The sequence below is a fragment of the Rhinopithecus roxellana genome, chromosome 3 (genome assembly GCF_007565055.1).
Source record: "Rhinopithecus roxellana isolate Shanxi Qingling chromosome 3, ASM756505v1, whole genome shotgun sequence".
Taxonomy (NCBI): domain Eukaryota; kingdom Metazoa; phylum Chordata; class Mammalia; order Primates; family Cercopithecidae; genus Rhinopithecus; species Rhinopithecus roxellana.
Genome location: NC_044551.1, coordinates 95,095,770 through 95,112,571, shown reverse-complemented (window position 1 = coordinate 95,112,571; position 16,802 = coordinate 95,095,770).

Here is a 16,802-nt window from a genome sequence, read left to right as displayed (position 1 = left end):
TAACTGCTTTTCTTCCTTAGATTTAACCTCACATAAACACTTTTACAAACACATTTAAAAGTTTCCTCTGGAATTGAGGTACTCCCAGTGAAGAGTACAATTTACACCCTGTTGTATTTTTCATCTAGGCTAGCTGCTCAGATATTTCTTCTCAAGGTTCAAGGTGTAATGGAATCTCTGGATGCTTCAATAAATTAGAAGAGAAAAATGTAACTAGAAAACTTTGGATATGGGTATATTTGGTCAGAAGACAAAAGTGATAGTAGACTTAATTCAACTCATGTTTCTTTGTTGCTTTTAAACTTACTCATTTGAATTATATTTTCCAACATTTTTACATCAGAAAATAGAATATATATACATATAGTATTTACAATTAAACATAATACATATTATAAATAAACATATAGTATACGTTTATAATATATATGTTGGTTTAAATTATAAGTATAATTAATATATATGTTGTTTTTCTCTTTATTTCTTCTAAAAAAAAACGGGATACATATGCAGAATGTGCAGGTTTGTTACATAGGTATACATGTGACATGGTGGTTTGCTGCACCTATTGACCCACTCTCTAAGTTCCCTCTCCTCACCCCTCACCCCCCAACAGGACCTGATGTGTGTTGTTCCCCTTTCTGTGTCCATGTGTTCTCAGTGTTTAGCTCTCACTTAAGAGTGAGAACATGTGGTGTATGGTTTTTCGTTCCCGTGTTAGTTTGCTGAGGATAATGACTTCCAGCTTCATCCATGTCACTGCAAAGGACATGATCTCATTCCTTAGGACTGCATAGTATTCCATGGTGTATATGTACCATATTTTCTTTATCCAGTCTATCATTGATGGGCATTTGGGTTGGTTCCATGTCTTTGATCTTGTAAACAGTGCTTCAATAAAAATAGGTGTGCATGTGTCTTTATAGCAGAATACTTTATATTCCTTTGGGTATATATCCAGTAATGAGATTGCTGTGTCAAGTGGTGTTTCTGGTTCTAGATCCTTGAGGAATCATTATACTGTCTTCCACAATGGCTGAACTAATTTACATTTCCACCAACAGTGTAAAAGTGTTCCTATTTCTCCACAGCCTCACCAGCATCTATTGTTTCCTGATTTTTTGATAATCGCCTTTCTGACTGGTGTGAGATGCTATCTCATTGTGGTTTTGATTTGCATTTCACTGATGATTAGTGATGGTGAGCTTTTTATTGTACGTTTGTTGGCTGCATAAATGTCTTCTTTTGGCAATGTCTGTTTATATCCTCTGCCTACTTTTTGATGGGGCTGCTTTTTTCTTCATGTAAATCTATTTAAGTTTCTCATAAATTCTGGATATTAGTAGACCTTTGTCAGATGGGTAGATTGCAAAGATAATCTCCCATTCTGTAGGTTGCCTGTTCACTCTGATGATAAGTTTCTTTTGCTGTGCAGAAGCTCTTTAGTTTAATTAGATCTCATTAATCAATTTTGGCTTTTGTTGCAATTGCTTTGGGTGTTTTTGTCATGAAGTCTTTGCCCATTCCTATGTCCTGAATGGTATTGCCTCGGGTTTCTTTTAGAGTTTTTATGGTTTTGCATATTACCTTTAAGTCTTTAGTCCATCTTGATTTAATTTTTGTATAAGGTGTAAGGAAGATGTCCAGTTTTAACTCATTTTATGAAGCCAGCATCATCTTGATAGCAAAACCAGGAAGAGGACACAACAAAAAAGAAAACTTTGGGCCAATATCCCTGATGAATATCAATGTGAAAATCCTTAATAAAATACTGGGAAATCGAGAATAGCAGCACATCAAAAAACTTACCCACCATGATCAAGTTGGCTTCATCCCTTGGATGCAAGGCTGGTTCAACATATGCAAATCAATAAACGTAATTCATCACATAAAGAGAAACAAAGACAAAAACCCATGATTATCTCAATAGATGCAGAAAAGGCCTTTGATAAAATTAAACATCCTGGCCGGGCGCGGTGGCTCAAGCCTGTAATCCCAGCACTTTGGGAGGCCGAGACGGGTGGATCACGAGGTCAGGAGATCGAGACCATCCTGGCTAACATGGTGAAACCCCGTCTCTACTAAAAATACAAAAAACTAGCCGGGCGAGGTGGCGGGCGCCTGTAGTCCCAGCTACTCGGGAGGCTGAGGCAGGAGAATGGCGGGAACCCGGGAGGCGGAGCTTGCAGTGAGCCAAGATTGCGCCAATGCACTCCAGCCTGGGGGACAGAGCGAGACTCCGTCTCAAAAAAAAAAAAAAAAAAAAAAAAAAAAAAAAAAAAAAAAAAAAAAAAAAATTAAACATCCTTTCATGTTAAAAACTCTCAATAAATTAGGTATTGATGGAGCATATCTCAATAAGAGCTATTTATGACAAACCCACAGTCAATATCATATTGAATGGGAAAAAGCTGAAGCACTCCCTTTGAAAACCAGTACAAGACAAGGATCACCACGCCTATTCAACATATTCAAAACTGTGATATGGTTTTATAAATAAGCAGTCATGTATGTCTTCTTATGTCTTATAATTTTGAGAAGGTCTTTCCTCCAATATTTTTTCCTTGCTTATTGTGATGGTTAATACTGTCAACTTGATTGGATTGAAGGATGCAGAGTATTGATCCTGGGTGTGTCTGTGAGGGTGTTGCCAAAGGAGGTTAACATTTGTGTCAGTGGGCTGGGGAAGGCAGACACACCCTTAATCTGGTGGGCACAATCAAATCAGCTGCTAGTGAATATAAAACAGGCAGAAAACCGTGAAAAGGCAATACCGGCCCACCCTCCCAGGCTACATCTCTCTCCCATGCTGGGAGCTTCCTGCCCAAGAACATTGGACTCCATGTTCTTCAGTTTTGAGAGAGGCTGGGTCTCCTTGCTCCTCAAGCTTACAGACAGCCTATTGTGGGACCTTGTGATCATATAAGTTAATATTTAATAAACTCCCCTTTATAGATAGATAGATAGATTGATTGATTGATTGATTGATTGATTTATATTAGTTCTGTACCTCTAGGGAACCCTGACTAATACAGATTTTGGTATCAGGAGTGGTTCTAGAGGAACATAATATTAAAAATGGAGTTCTTTCATTGGTTTTAGGGTTTCTGGAGTTGGCTGCTTAATATGATTAGACCCAAAAATGCTAAGGATTGTATTTCTAATAGTATGGAGAACACTGATAGTCCTTGGCATGAAGATTTTAGAGAGTTTTGCAAAATAAATGTATTTGATACTCCTGATTCACTCCTCATGAGGGGCACGGAGTTTAGTGACTCTATATATAATACCTTTGATCATATGTGGAGAACCAAGGAACATAATGAAGCTGATTGATTGCTCCCAAGTTCACTGGAGAGAGTGATGAAAGAAAATGGTGATGAACTCAGGGATTCTGTCTCCCAGCTTCAAAAGCCGATACTGAGCCTCAAATCTGCTATGATTGCCCTGAGGAAGAGTCTTATCTCCTGTCAAGAAAGAGCAGAAATCATGGAAAAACAGACTCAAGCTCTTATTATGTGAGTGGCTGACCTGCAATGAAAGGTGCATGCACAACCTCACCAGGTGTCTACTGTTAAAATGAGGACATTGATTGGAAAAGAATGGGACCTTGCAACTTGGAATGGGGACATCTGGGAGGACCCTGATGAGGCTGGGAGTATGCTGAGTTGTAAAACCTGATGAATCTTTTTTGCCAGAAGGAACAGCTTCCCCATCCTCAGTAGTGGCAACATACCCTCCTCCACCCATGCTGTCATTAACCTTTCTGCCTTTGTCTGAAGAGATAAACCCTGCGCTGCCTGAGGCAACAGTGATGACCTCTTGTAAGGCAGTTGCCTGGCAAAGTTATGTTGATTCTCCTCAGGAGCCACCCCCAACACCCCCGTTGGCTTCTAGACCTATAACTAGACTAATGTTCCAGCAGGCCCCTAGAGGTGAGGGTGAGAGTGTGACCCATGAGGAGGTGTGCTACACTAGAAAAGAAGTGCTTGAGTTCTCTAATTTATATAAACAAATCTGGAGAACAGGCATGGGAATGGATATTAAGGGTATGGGATAATGGTGGAAGGAACATAGAGTTGGAACAGGCTGAATTTACTGATTTGGGCCCACTAAGTAGGAACTCTGCATTTAATGTTACAGCTTGGGAAGTTAGAAAAAGTTCTATTAGCTTATTTGATTATCTGAAATATGGATTAAAAGGTGGCCCACTGTGAGTGAACTGGAAATGCCTGATCTCCCTTGGTTTAATGTAGAGGAAGTGATCTAATGGCTGAGAGAGATTGGGACAGTGAAGTGGATTAGTCACTTTAGACCTACTCATCCCAGCTGGGAGGGTCCAGAAGATATACCCTTGACCAATGCCTTGTGAAATAGATTTCTGAAGCCAGCACCTGCATCTTTGAAGAGCCCTGTAATTGCTCTTCTCTGTATGTCAGATCTAACAGTGGTAATCTCAGTCAAGAAACTACAAAATTTAAATACAATGGGAATAATTGGATCCTGAGGTGGCAGGGGCCAAGTGGCAGCACTCAACTGTCAAAGGTAAGGTGGGCACAGCTACTACCATAATGGACAGTAGAGGGAAAGCAGCAATCAGGACAGTCTGACTCGTGTAGAGCTCTGGCATTGGCTAATTAATCACGGTATTCCTAGAAGTGAAACTGAGAGGAAGAATGCTGCATTCCTACTTAATTTATATAAGGAGAAAACTTCTAAGTCGATTGGACAAAAGACTAATTCAAATTAAACTAAGAATCACAACCCCTCAATCAATTTTCAGACTAGAGCCAGTTTACAGACCCAGAACCCCTTGAACCCTGTTGTTTGCCAATCACATTTTGCTTTGGAAATTAGGCAGTCTCACAACTGCTTTTCTTGTCTATCTAGTTTTGTCAGCTGGCTACTCACAGTTTAGTTTCTCTAGGAACTACTCTCAGCTGAAGGAAAGTGCTTTGCCTGATTTTATGCCTGCTTCCTGGGGTAGCCTGTAATCAATAACTTGATGTAGGAGTAAAAAGACATGGCTTCCTTGTCTCAGTTGAAGCAAGCCAAGAAATTTCCAGCTCCAGAGCTCTCCATAATATCCAGTGGAGGCCCCCATTGAAATTTCATCACCGTACAATCTCTCTACCTGCCCAATCAATCCTATTCTCCTCATCTCTCCTCCTGAATAACCATTTGTACACAAATTTCAGAGACTCAATGTATCTGTTTTCCAGGAATCTTGTTTATGACAGTTGGTGCCAACCTCTGTTGTCGTGGGAGGCTGACTCTGAAATGAATTTTTCAAGCTGGACTACCCAGTTACTGTCTGGCAGTTAAAACATTATTACTTATGAAAGAAGCCCTTATTGGCCATGGCAAGTGTGGTGTAGACATTCAGCTTTCACTGCTGGTGACCTGGGGTGGAATATCCAGTGGAAAGGAAAATGCTAATGTGCACTCTGTATCAGGTGTTTCGTGGGTATGGAGGAAGTAGTAATTTTATGGAATAGGAGGCCATTGCTGGGAATCATCAATGCATTGAAGGTCATCAAAAGCTGAAGGTAAATAACTCCAATATAAGACAAAGCATGAAAAACAGGAGATGTTGTTGTAGCACATAGAGAGACTCTTAATTCATACATCCAAAGGACAGAAGAAGATGAGGATACAGATCAGGTCTTGTTTATGAGAGCAGAGAGCTCCAGAAAGAGTTGACTCCCCTAACATTTGGCCATTTGGTATGCCAAGGTCAGGACACTGAATGTGAAGGAGTGAGAATGTGAAGGAGTGAGACCCTTATACTTGGAAAAAGGACATCTGGATTGGTGCACCTCTAGGATATGTTATGCATACAAATCAATGAGCATGTTGTGATATTATGTCTGAAATCAGAAGAAGAGAAAGACTTATGAACAAGGAGGTAGAATAGGAGTAGCCCTACTGTGAATTGTATGTGTTCCCCCAAAATTCATGTTTCAGTCCTAGCCCCCAATGTGATGCACTTGTAAATAGACCTCTATGGAATTAACTAAGGTTAAATGAGATCATCAGGGTAAAGCCTTAATCTGATGAGAGTAGTGTCTTTATAAGAAGAGTCTCTCTCTCTCTCTCTCTCTCTCTCTCTCTCTCTCTCTCTCTCTCTGTCTCTCTCTCTCTCTCTCTTCTCTCTCTCTCTTCTCTTCTCTCTTTCTCTCTTCCATATGCAAACACTGTGAGGTGACCATTTGCAAGTTGCAAAGAGGATCCTCATCAGAATCTAAACTCTGACAGATCCTTGACTTTGGGCATTCTAGGCTCCAAAATTGTGAGAAAATAATTTTCTGTTTTTCATGCCACCTAGTTTATGGTATGTGGTTATGGCAGCCTTAGCCCCAAGGACTATCACTCCCAGTGTCACAGTTGGAAATTTGTGCTTCTTGATCATGAAACTCTTAAGATTTTCACATCTGATAGTCCTGATTCTGAGGAAGAAATGCTTCCATTTGGGAATGTAATGGGAATCCTGCTATGAAATTTAAAGCTAGGGCTGCTTCCTGGCTGCATCTGACTCCTTGTCTCAAGAGACTAGCAGACAAGGAAAGGAGGCTCTTTCCTTGAAGGGGTAATTGAGGAAAAGCTATTATTATTCAATGGGGAAAGGGAATAAAATATATTGCACTTGGGTAACCCACTGGTGTGTCTTTTAGTACTCACTTGTTCACTTTTGACTGTAAATGGACAAAACTGACAGGTGCACCTGGAGAAGGACAGGTGGACAGGAAAGCATTGCCCTTGGAAATAAGGGTCTGGTTCACCACACCAGATATGTTTCCAAAGCCCTTCAAGTCCTTCGACAAAGATCTGGGAAATATAGCATGGGTAGTAGCAGAGAGATTATGAGTACCCATTGTGGCCTTAAGACCAGCTGCAGTGGGAGTGGATGTAGTTGGCCAGCTAACCTTCCTTTATTTAAGTTTTTGTAGGAAAAGAGACCAACCAGAAGCTTTTTCAAGATGGATGGAAATCATGATGGGGGGGCTAAGGTCAATACTGTTGTGTATTGTCTAGAACCTACTTTAGAATGGATCAACCATTGCCCCAACTACAGGGAGTATTACCTCAGAAGTTTAAAGGTTAAGTCCTTGTCCAGGAATGAACCTTGGCCGAGGAAGCTGCCTTACCTAATGGGGTATCCTGTGTCCAGTGACAAGCCAATGGAATGGGCATACAAATCTCCTGCCCTCTTGTCTCAACTGGGAGAACTCTAAAGGACCTTTTAGATCTAGGTTCACAAACAGGTAATCTGAAGACATCTGCATCAGAACTCAATTTCTGCATTGCCGAGTTTCGCTTCCCTCACCCATCATTTCCTCACCCATGATTATGACATGGTAATAGGACTTAGGTGTTTTTCCAAAGGTGACTTCCCAATAAACTTTCCATGCACAAATCCAAACATTTCAGGGTCAATTTCCTGGGAATGTGGCCTGCAGCTAGTATACTTAATGTAAATACTGGTGCTGTGAGGAGTGTATATGCCTCAGGGACTGAGAAAGAACCAGTGTGGAGACAGAGACATCTGTTCTGAGCTTCTATTACAGGTCAGTTTTGATTTTACCCCACATACCCTCATTCCCAGAGCTAGGCTGATGAAGCTCTCTTTCTCTGAGACATTGACTGTCTTGCTACAGGGACTACAGCAGGCAAGACAAGACAGAACCTATGTAAGAAAATGAGAGCACAATATGAGATCTCAAAGGAAAGACAGATACTGGGAACAATGTGAGGGTTTTTGACTCCAGGTCAGAGGCAGATTTTCGAATTATGTCATATGCAGTGTTGTGTGTTGACTAGGAGCAAGGAGCATAAATTTGGTAGCCTTGGACATCTTCTTTTATATCTCTCAGCTTTGGGAAATGGTAACAGAACTTACCAGGTAGTGCTTTTGGAAAGATTAGATGAGACGAGGCTTATAATATGATTAGAAATATGCCTGCTATCTAGCATATGCTCAATGGATGTTTGCTATTATTACATGTGGGTGGTAAAGGTGATTTTTGCTAAGCTTCAGAGTATTGGGTAAAAGTTGATTCAGTAATTTTTATCTGAAATCATATTTGTTTCTGAAGACTGGCAGTAGGACTAAATTAATAGAGGGTCAGAGTCAATTAATGGAAGAAAAAGGATACAGCAGCAAAGAATTATAGGACTGACATGACCCCCAAAGCACTCTTGTCCTTCCTTAAGGAGTTAATTCTTTCTACTTTATGGTATGAAGATATTCATTATTTTATGTTATATGCATGTAGATTTTTTCTTCCTGAATGCAAATATGATGCCTTACTAATCTTTATTTTTCATGCAGTGTTCTGCCCAGTGTAAATGATTATGACATGATAATAGGATTTAATATTGCCATTCCTGTTTCCGTTGTTCTGAGTCAGTTCTCCGCTTGGAAATCATCAGTGGTATCTTAAGTACAGTTTGAGATTTGGTTTCCTTAGCCTGGTAATCAATGCCATCTATAATCTGGTTCTGATCTAAATTTCTGGATTTAATTCCCATTCATCATTTCATGCAACCTCTAACAGAGTCAAACTAAACTATTTGTTGTTTTTTGCACATGTTTGTTGATTTCTTTGAGTCCTCATTTTAACAAAGCTCTTGGTTTTCCTCCCTTCCCATGGTTGTCAGCCAGTTCTTCTCTCACCCTTCCTGCTGGCCATTGATGAAACTATTCTGCTCCATTTAAATGAGTCTGGATGCTCAGATGGGTTGGTTCCCACCAGGAAGAGATTGGCCTATGAATATGTATAGGCTCCCTGCCTGCCTGTGTGCATCTGAGGACGGGGGTGGATGGTCCCCTGTACCAGGATGAATGCTAGCATGCTATGGATTAGGCCACTATGCTACATTGAAACATGAACTGAGGGTCAGAATAAGGATTCTGCCATTTTCTAACGTGAGTTTTCCTGGAGGAACATATGATGTGATCATATTGTAGATAACTACATCAACAAAACTAGTATTTTGGACTTGGACTAAGTTATAAGAGAATATTGAATATATATATACACACACGCACACACACATGCATACATACATATGTATATGCACATTTATGGATATATATATTTTAAGCAATCAGTGTTGGTATGTAACAAATATAGTTTTATACATACTATTTAATTAGGGCTAGCAAACACATTCTGCAGCTGCTTAACAAGACAAAGAATAGAAAAAGTTATGAGTTCAAAATGTGTTTTTTTCTCAGTCTTTAACAACTATAATTCCATCTTACAAAGTATCTTTCAACTACATAGAAGTAATTATGTAAAGGTTTATTGAAATATTAGAGTTGGATATGATACTATCTATTGCTTTGTTTTGCTATGTGCCATTTTTTCTGTCCCTTGGGTCTGTATTAATTTCTATCAAGGCCTGTACCATGTTTTTTACACTTACATATGCCCAGAAAATCTTGTAACTGTTGTTGAGAAAGCTTCTTTAATATGTTCAGAAGAAAAAAATCATAAAATCACAACACTAAATTTTTAATGAGAGAGGCTTCTACAGATAGAAAAAAGACAGGTGTTCTATGCATATGGATTAGAAAAGCCTATTTAAACATAATTTTGATTTCATTTTGTTTGGAAAGATCCCAGAATAAAGGAAATAAAATTTGGTGATACATGAATGTGAAGAGCTACAAATGGATTTGAAAAGAAACTGCATCAATTTAATTTAAACTAAGTGAAAACTAAAAAATGCTATAAATGCCTAGATATATCCTCACATGTGATGAAATGTCTGGGTATTTGGTGAATTGAATGTAAATAGTTTGGGGAATTGAATGTAATAGTTTTGGTGAACTGGTGAATGTAAATATTTGGTGAATTGAATATAATCCTTTTCATTGGAATGACTGGTACCTGGCAGATGACAAAAATTGGGAGGTAGAAGCATCCATGGATGTAATCTGGTTCGGCATTCTTAACTTGCACTCAGTCACAAAGTATGGTGCAACTGACAGCAGGGTTCAAGTCTTCTGTCTATTACTTAGAAGCACCTTCATGGTCCTCTCAATTCAATCTCTATTACACCTATTTATGGAATGTTTTGAGTTCCTAAAATATGTTTGGTGACATAATAATAGGAAACCCTGAGAGATGGCTTGTTACTGCCCAGGAGTGACTCATGGAAACTAAGGGCAGGGGATTAGTCAAACTCCTGAGGTATCAGAGGCAGGACCAGACAAGAGCCCTGGGGCAAAGCTTGTCTATTCTTGCCCCCATGAGTCTCTTCCCCTTGGTTTGCTCCTTCACCTTTCTCCACAGATCAGCTTTGTCTTCTCCTTCTCGTACCTGAGAGCTATGCCGTCGGTATCTATGGCAGCATGTGGTTCTTCCAGCCCTGTAATTCACCCCTACTGTCAGCTTTCATCCCTATTGTGTATTCCAGTGCCCCAAATTAATAGTTCAATAAGAGTAAAAGGGAATCTGACTGGCTGGTTTAGGTCAAGCATGTATTACAAGTCTAGTCAGTTATGACAAAAATAAAAGGGACTTTCTCTGCCTATGGGGCTCACCTTTGGTGAGAAAAGTAGTGTTCTGTCCTAACCGACTTTGTGTTGCTATAGCAGAATACCCAAGACTGTGTAATTTATTTGAAAGAGGTTTATATAACGCATGGTTATGCAGGCTGAGAAGTTCGTAGGCTTGGCCCTGCCTTCTGGCATGGGCTTTTTTGCTGTGTCACAACATGACAGAGAAGGTCAAAGGGGAGTTAGATGCATGTGAAAAGAAGAAAACTTGACGGTATCTAAGCTTTAAAACAACCTCTTCTGGCAAGGACTAATCCAGTCCCATGAACTCATCTAGTCTTGCGAAAGTAAGAATAGCAGCAAGCCATTCGTCCAAGATCTACTCCATAACCCAAACGCCTCCATGTAGGCTGAACCTCCCAACACCACCACTTTGGGAGCGGGATTTTAACATGAGATTTTTAGGGACCAACAAACCACATCCAAACCATAACATATTTTCAAAAAGAGAAATACAGACTGGGAAAACATCCCAGAAATTGTTTGACACAACTCACTTTTTTTCATTCAACATGCACTTATCTAGGACCCAACTTGTGTGTCATGTTGTAGGGGTGAACAGGAAGGTCAACATCCCTGGCCTCACTGAGATTGCATTCTAACTTATTATTATTATTATTATTTTTTGAGACAGAGTCTGGCTCTGTCACCCAGGCTGGAGCGCAGTGGCCGGATCTCAGCTCACTGCAAACTCCTCCTCCCAGGTTCACGCCATTCTCCTGCCTCAGCCTCCTGAGTAGCTGGGACTACAGGCGCCCGCCACCTCGCCCGGCTAGTTTTTTGTATTTTTTAGTAGAGACGGGGTTTCACCGCATTAGCCAGCATCGTCTCGATCTCCTGACCTCATGATCCACCCGTCTCAGCCTCCCAAAGTGCTGGGATTACAGGCTTGAGCCACCGCGCCCAGCCGCATTCTAACTTATAAGGCACCAAGATGGATGCTGAGTGAGTCTGTCAACAGGTTACATTTTCTCTGATTTCCAGAAGTTTCATTTAGAAAGAACCCAAGTCTTGAAATTTAATAATTGAAGAGATTAAACATTCTTTATAATTTCCCATTTATGACATTACAAAATCAAATCTATCAACACTTTTGACCCCTACTGAGTAGTATTCTAGGCACTTCATGGGATACAGAGGAAGCACAATATAGATCCTACCGAGAAGGAGATTAAGCACTTCTGAGGCAATAATTTATGCAGAGAACAACCATAGAGTTTAAATATATGTGATTAAGTTTATGCTGGGAGCCATAAATGCAAAAGACACTTGGAGAAAACACAAATTTCTGTAGGCTGAGGTCACCAAGGAAAAACATAACAGGACATGTGAAGCTTTATCTGGGATTTGTATTTGGGCAGAATTTCAATATGAAAATAATTTTAAGTTCGATGGTTTATAATCTTCTCTACTGAACCATGAAGAAATTGAATTTTTTGCTACTAGTACTAAATGGAGACACATTAATCATGAATAAATGTGAACTATAAAGACCAAGTTGAGAAATGGATGACAAATATAGCAGATGTAGGAGAACAGCCATTTGTGACATTTTAGTTCATTAAAGTTTCATCCTAAAGAGATTTACTTATGGATGCAGGAGGTTTACAAAGGGCAGATGATGGAGAATACTGTCATGAGTCAGTTCTGAGTGGCCACTTGTAAAGGAAGAAGTAAATATTATTTTCCCACTGGAACAGTTGACTGTAGGACATAGGCCTTAGGTGTTATTAGGCAGCATTAGGGTAAAATCCAATAAGGCCAGTAGTATTTGGAGACCTCCAGATAAAATGTGCTGAGATCAAAGGTATAAATAAAAGAGAATTGGGCTGTAAGAATGCAGAATTCTTATTTGCAAACAAGTCACATGTGATGATACATTGGAAACAAAGTTTGTAAGGACTTATTTGGCCTTTGTAAAGCTTTGTTTAATGAAAAGGTCAATTTTCAAAGCAAAGTAAGCACAAATCTCATCAAGTTGGAAGCCAACTTTCCAATAATTAATCTGACCATTCAGAACGGAACTGAGATTTTTTTTTTTTTATAAGAACTGGCTTTATTTATGCCAAAATCTACTTGAAAATGTTTTATTTTTTATTCTTCTTTAAGTGAAGTTTAGAAGAAAAATGAAAATTTATTTTAGTGTGGTTGTGAAAGGTTATTCTCCCTGTGCCTCACTTCCTCCACTTTCCGGATACTCACTACCATCTGCAAGTTCTGAATTACATTATTTTTGGATTGTATTATATAACTGTAATTTTTGCATTTATATTACTTAAAGACCTAACCTCAGAGCCTGAAGTTTTCTTCTGTCATTGCCTTGAGGAATATTTTTAAGCAATGATTTGGGTTGAATAATTCTCACTCAACTACCTTTCTCTTTTTCCTGGAAGAATTACTGTCCTCTTCCCAAAAGGAATTGGAGAGTCTGCTCTGTAGCCTCCCCAAGCAGTGAGACTCATAACATTTTTTCTTCTTTTCCTTGTGTGCCTAAACTATTTTTAGGGTAAAATTGTACACATGTATGTAATAAGAGGATACTGCTGTGGGAGTACTTATACTCAGATATAAACGTATGCAAACACACAGAAATTTCACAAAAGAACCACAAGATCACTGATATATGTGAATTCTAGCCATGAGTTTTGAGACAGCCTCCAATGGGCTGTGTTTTTGAAAGGTTTTTGCTGAGAACCAATCTGGAGATACTAAAGTGCAGAATACATTGGCAGAATAAGGGACCTTTCCCTTGCCTTCCATACAAAGCGTAGAGATACCTGCTAGTGTATTGTAAAACACACAAGTCGTGTATCACATTTTAATGAGAGATGTGCTAAACACAGAAGGCATGGCTATCTTTGAGTCAGGCTGAAACCGACCCAGTTGTCCCATAGACTGTTCTTTTCAGTAAACATGGAGATTTACCCTTCTAGTCTTAAAAACTTGAAACTTAATGTTCGTTTTTATTTTTAGTTATTTACTTATCTTGAGACAGAGTCTTGGTCTTTTGCACAGGCTGAACTGCAGTAGCACAATCTTGGCTCACTGCAAACTCTGCCTCCTGGGTTCAAGCAATTCTCCTGCCTCAGCCTCCTAGGTAGCTAGGATTACAGACATGCACAACCACACCCAGCTAATTTTTGTATTTTTAGTAGGGACAGGGTTTCATCATCTTGGCCAGGTTGGTCTTGAACTCCCAGCCTCACATGATCCTCCCATCTTGGCCTCCCAAAGTGCTGGGATTACAGGTGTGATTATATTTTATCTGAATTCTTTCCTCAGGAAATGACCTCCAGGACTCTCACAAAAAGTATCAAAAAACTGAAACCAGATCATTGCTGCCAGAGGCCTCATTCACTATGATTGCTTCCTTGCCACTCCCTAGTTCCTGTTTTCTTATACATTGTTTCATTTCTCCTCTGCTATATAAATCCCTGGTTTTCGTTAGGGAGATGGATTTGAGACTGAGCTCCCATCTCCTCAGCTGCAGCATCTGATTAAAGCCTTCTTCCTTGGTAATACTTGGCATCTCAGTGATTGGCTTCCTATGTAGCAAACAGCAGCACTGAAACAGAACCCCTGATGTTTCAGTAACAAAGACACGTTTTATTAGTTTGATTTCCACCTAGAAACCTAGTGAAATCCCTTCACTAAAGGTTTCACAGGCAGGTTTCCAACTGGATGTTCTGTCATTCCCTTGCCAAAGATACACAAACACACAAATGCCATGTGCACACAGACATACACATAAACAGGTGTGTGTGTGTGTGTGTATATATATATATATATACCACGTATATATGCATATATCTCAAGGTCCACACACATCCACACATGTGTACACAAGAACATATATTCTGTAATCATACTGATTTATATTTCAAAACAAATATTACTCTTATGAAAGTCAACATTTTTATGCATTAGGAAACCAGGTAAAGCTCAAATTTTACAGTATCCCATAACAACTATCATCACAAAATATTACTGAAAATCCTAGGGAAGATACATTTCAGATCCAAGCACAGTGTATCTCCCTTAGCCCTCCACATGTAGTACTGCAAGTACACTACTTTCCATAGGCTTGTTTTCCATATGGAGGAGCGGTTTTGACCTCCCTCGTGGTTTCTTTCAGCAGAAGTTCTCTCAGTGGCTTTAATTGCCAATTACAATATGGCATTCTCTTCCTTAAAAGACTTTTATTTCTCTCCTTTTGTCTAGAGAAAAAAGTCCCCCAAACCAAAATATCTTTAGTAATCTGGCTCATTTCATCTCTCTAGTTTCATTTCACACTTCTCTTTCTCTGCTGACCACCTTACCATTTCCCATTTCAGGTGAAGGGTAGAATCAATGGCCACTGAAGAATAAAGAGTTTTATTATATATTGAAAATGTATTATAAAATATATTTTATTGAATTTACTGAAAGAACTTGTGGAAAAATAACAAACTCATGCTGGCCCTTCAACTTCTGATTCTTAGAATTCCTTAGCTGTACATTGGTATGGACAAATAGAGTTAATTTTTTACCAAAACACCAGGGGTTTGGTCTGGGTCCTGCTGCTTGCTGCACAGAAAGCCAGTCACTGAGAAGACGAGTATCGCCAGGGATGAAGGTTTTAATTGGGTGCTACAGCCAAGGAGATGGGAGTTCAGTTGAAACCATCTCCGAGACCAACTGAAACTAGGGGTTTATATAGCAGGGAAGAAATATAACAATGTGTAAGAAAACAGAAACTAGTGAGGGGCCATGCAGCAGTCATGATGAATGAGGCGTCTGGCATCTCATTATATGGATATTATTATTTGGTGAGTTTCAGTTGTTTTATCATTTTTTTGAGAGGTCTGAAGGTTCTTTCCTGAGGAAAGAACTCAGAAAAAACAAATACATGTTTCATGCTTTAAGACCAGAAGGGTCGGCCGGGTGCGGTGGCTCAAGCCTGTAATCCCAGCACTTTGGGAGGCCGAGACGGGCGGATCACGAGGTCAGGAGATCAAGACCATCCTGGCTAACATGGTGAAACCCCGTCTCTACTAAAAATACAAAAAACTAGCCGGGCGACCTGGCGGGCGCCTGTAGTCCCAGCTACTTGGGAGGCTGAGGCAGGAGAATGGCGTGAACCCGGGAGGCGGAGCTTGCAGTGAGCTGAGATCCGTCCACTGCACTCCAGCCTGGGCGACAGAGCCAGACTCCGTCTCAAAAAAAAAAAAAAAAAAAGACCAGAAGGGTCAATTTCTATGTTTATCAAAACAAAATAAGAAAACTGTTTATGGGACAATTGGGTTGGTTTCAATTTTGCTCCTTTTCCCACAGTCTCTATTCTCGATTCCAATCCACTGGAGAAATAGAATCATAAAAAAAACCCCTCAAAATTAAAAGATATCATATTTTGATATCACACTCATAAGTTGCAGAAATTACTTTTGAGAAACCTTGCAACCTGTTTTCCTTGGAACATTATCAATGTTCCAATGCACAGGCCCCTTTGTTACCCGTGGAAGAGATCCGAGTTACCCTGAGTTATCAGCAACAAATCTGTACAGGTCTGAAGCAATTTCAGCCCTTGCTCCCTCAGAAGAAGAATTCGACTGAGAGGCAGCATGCAGAAAAAGAGGCCAAGGTGAGTTCCAGAGCAGGAGTGGAAGTGTATTAAAAAGTCTTTAGAACAGAAAAGAACTTTTGGAAGAGATTCAGTTGGCTGCATGAAAGTCCAAGAGAGAGAAGAGAAGAGAAGATCAAGTACCCTATTTAACCGTGTCCCTAGGACTTTTATAGGCTTGCCTCTTTCCCATGATTCTTCCCCTAGGGTGGGCTGTCTGCATGTGCAGAGCCCTCCTTACCCTCAGGAAGTGAGCATGCAGTGTGTTTAGGGAGTTGTACGTGCCCACCTGAGGCTTTCTTCCTTTTAACAGCGGCGTGTACCCGAAAGATCATACTTCACTATTTTTGTCTCTTAGTGTGCATGCCTAGGAAGTTTCTTCTCCCTGGGCCTGCCCTTAACTAACACTTTAATGTTAACAGGTGTGGACCATCAGGAAATGGCCTCTCCCTGGAGCTGGCTGCACAACTTAACCACTTTTAGAGAGGCAATGCAGTAATTGCCAAAGCATCACCTGATATTTCTGGTGGGTGGAGTGGGGAGCCCACTTCTGCCCTGCTCATGCTGAACTACCGGTAACACCTTGATCACTGGACATTGACAGTACAGGCAGGAGGTGGGAAGATAAGGAAG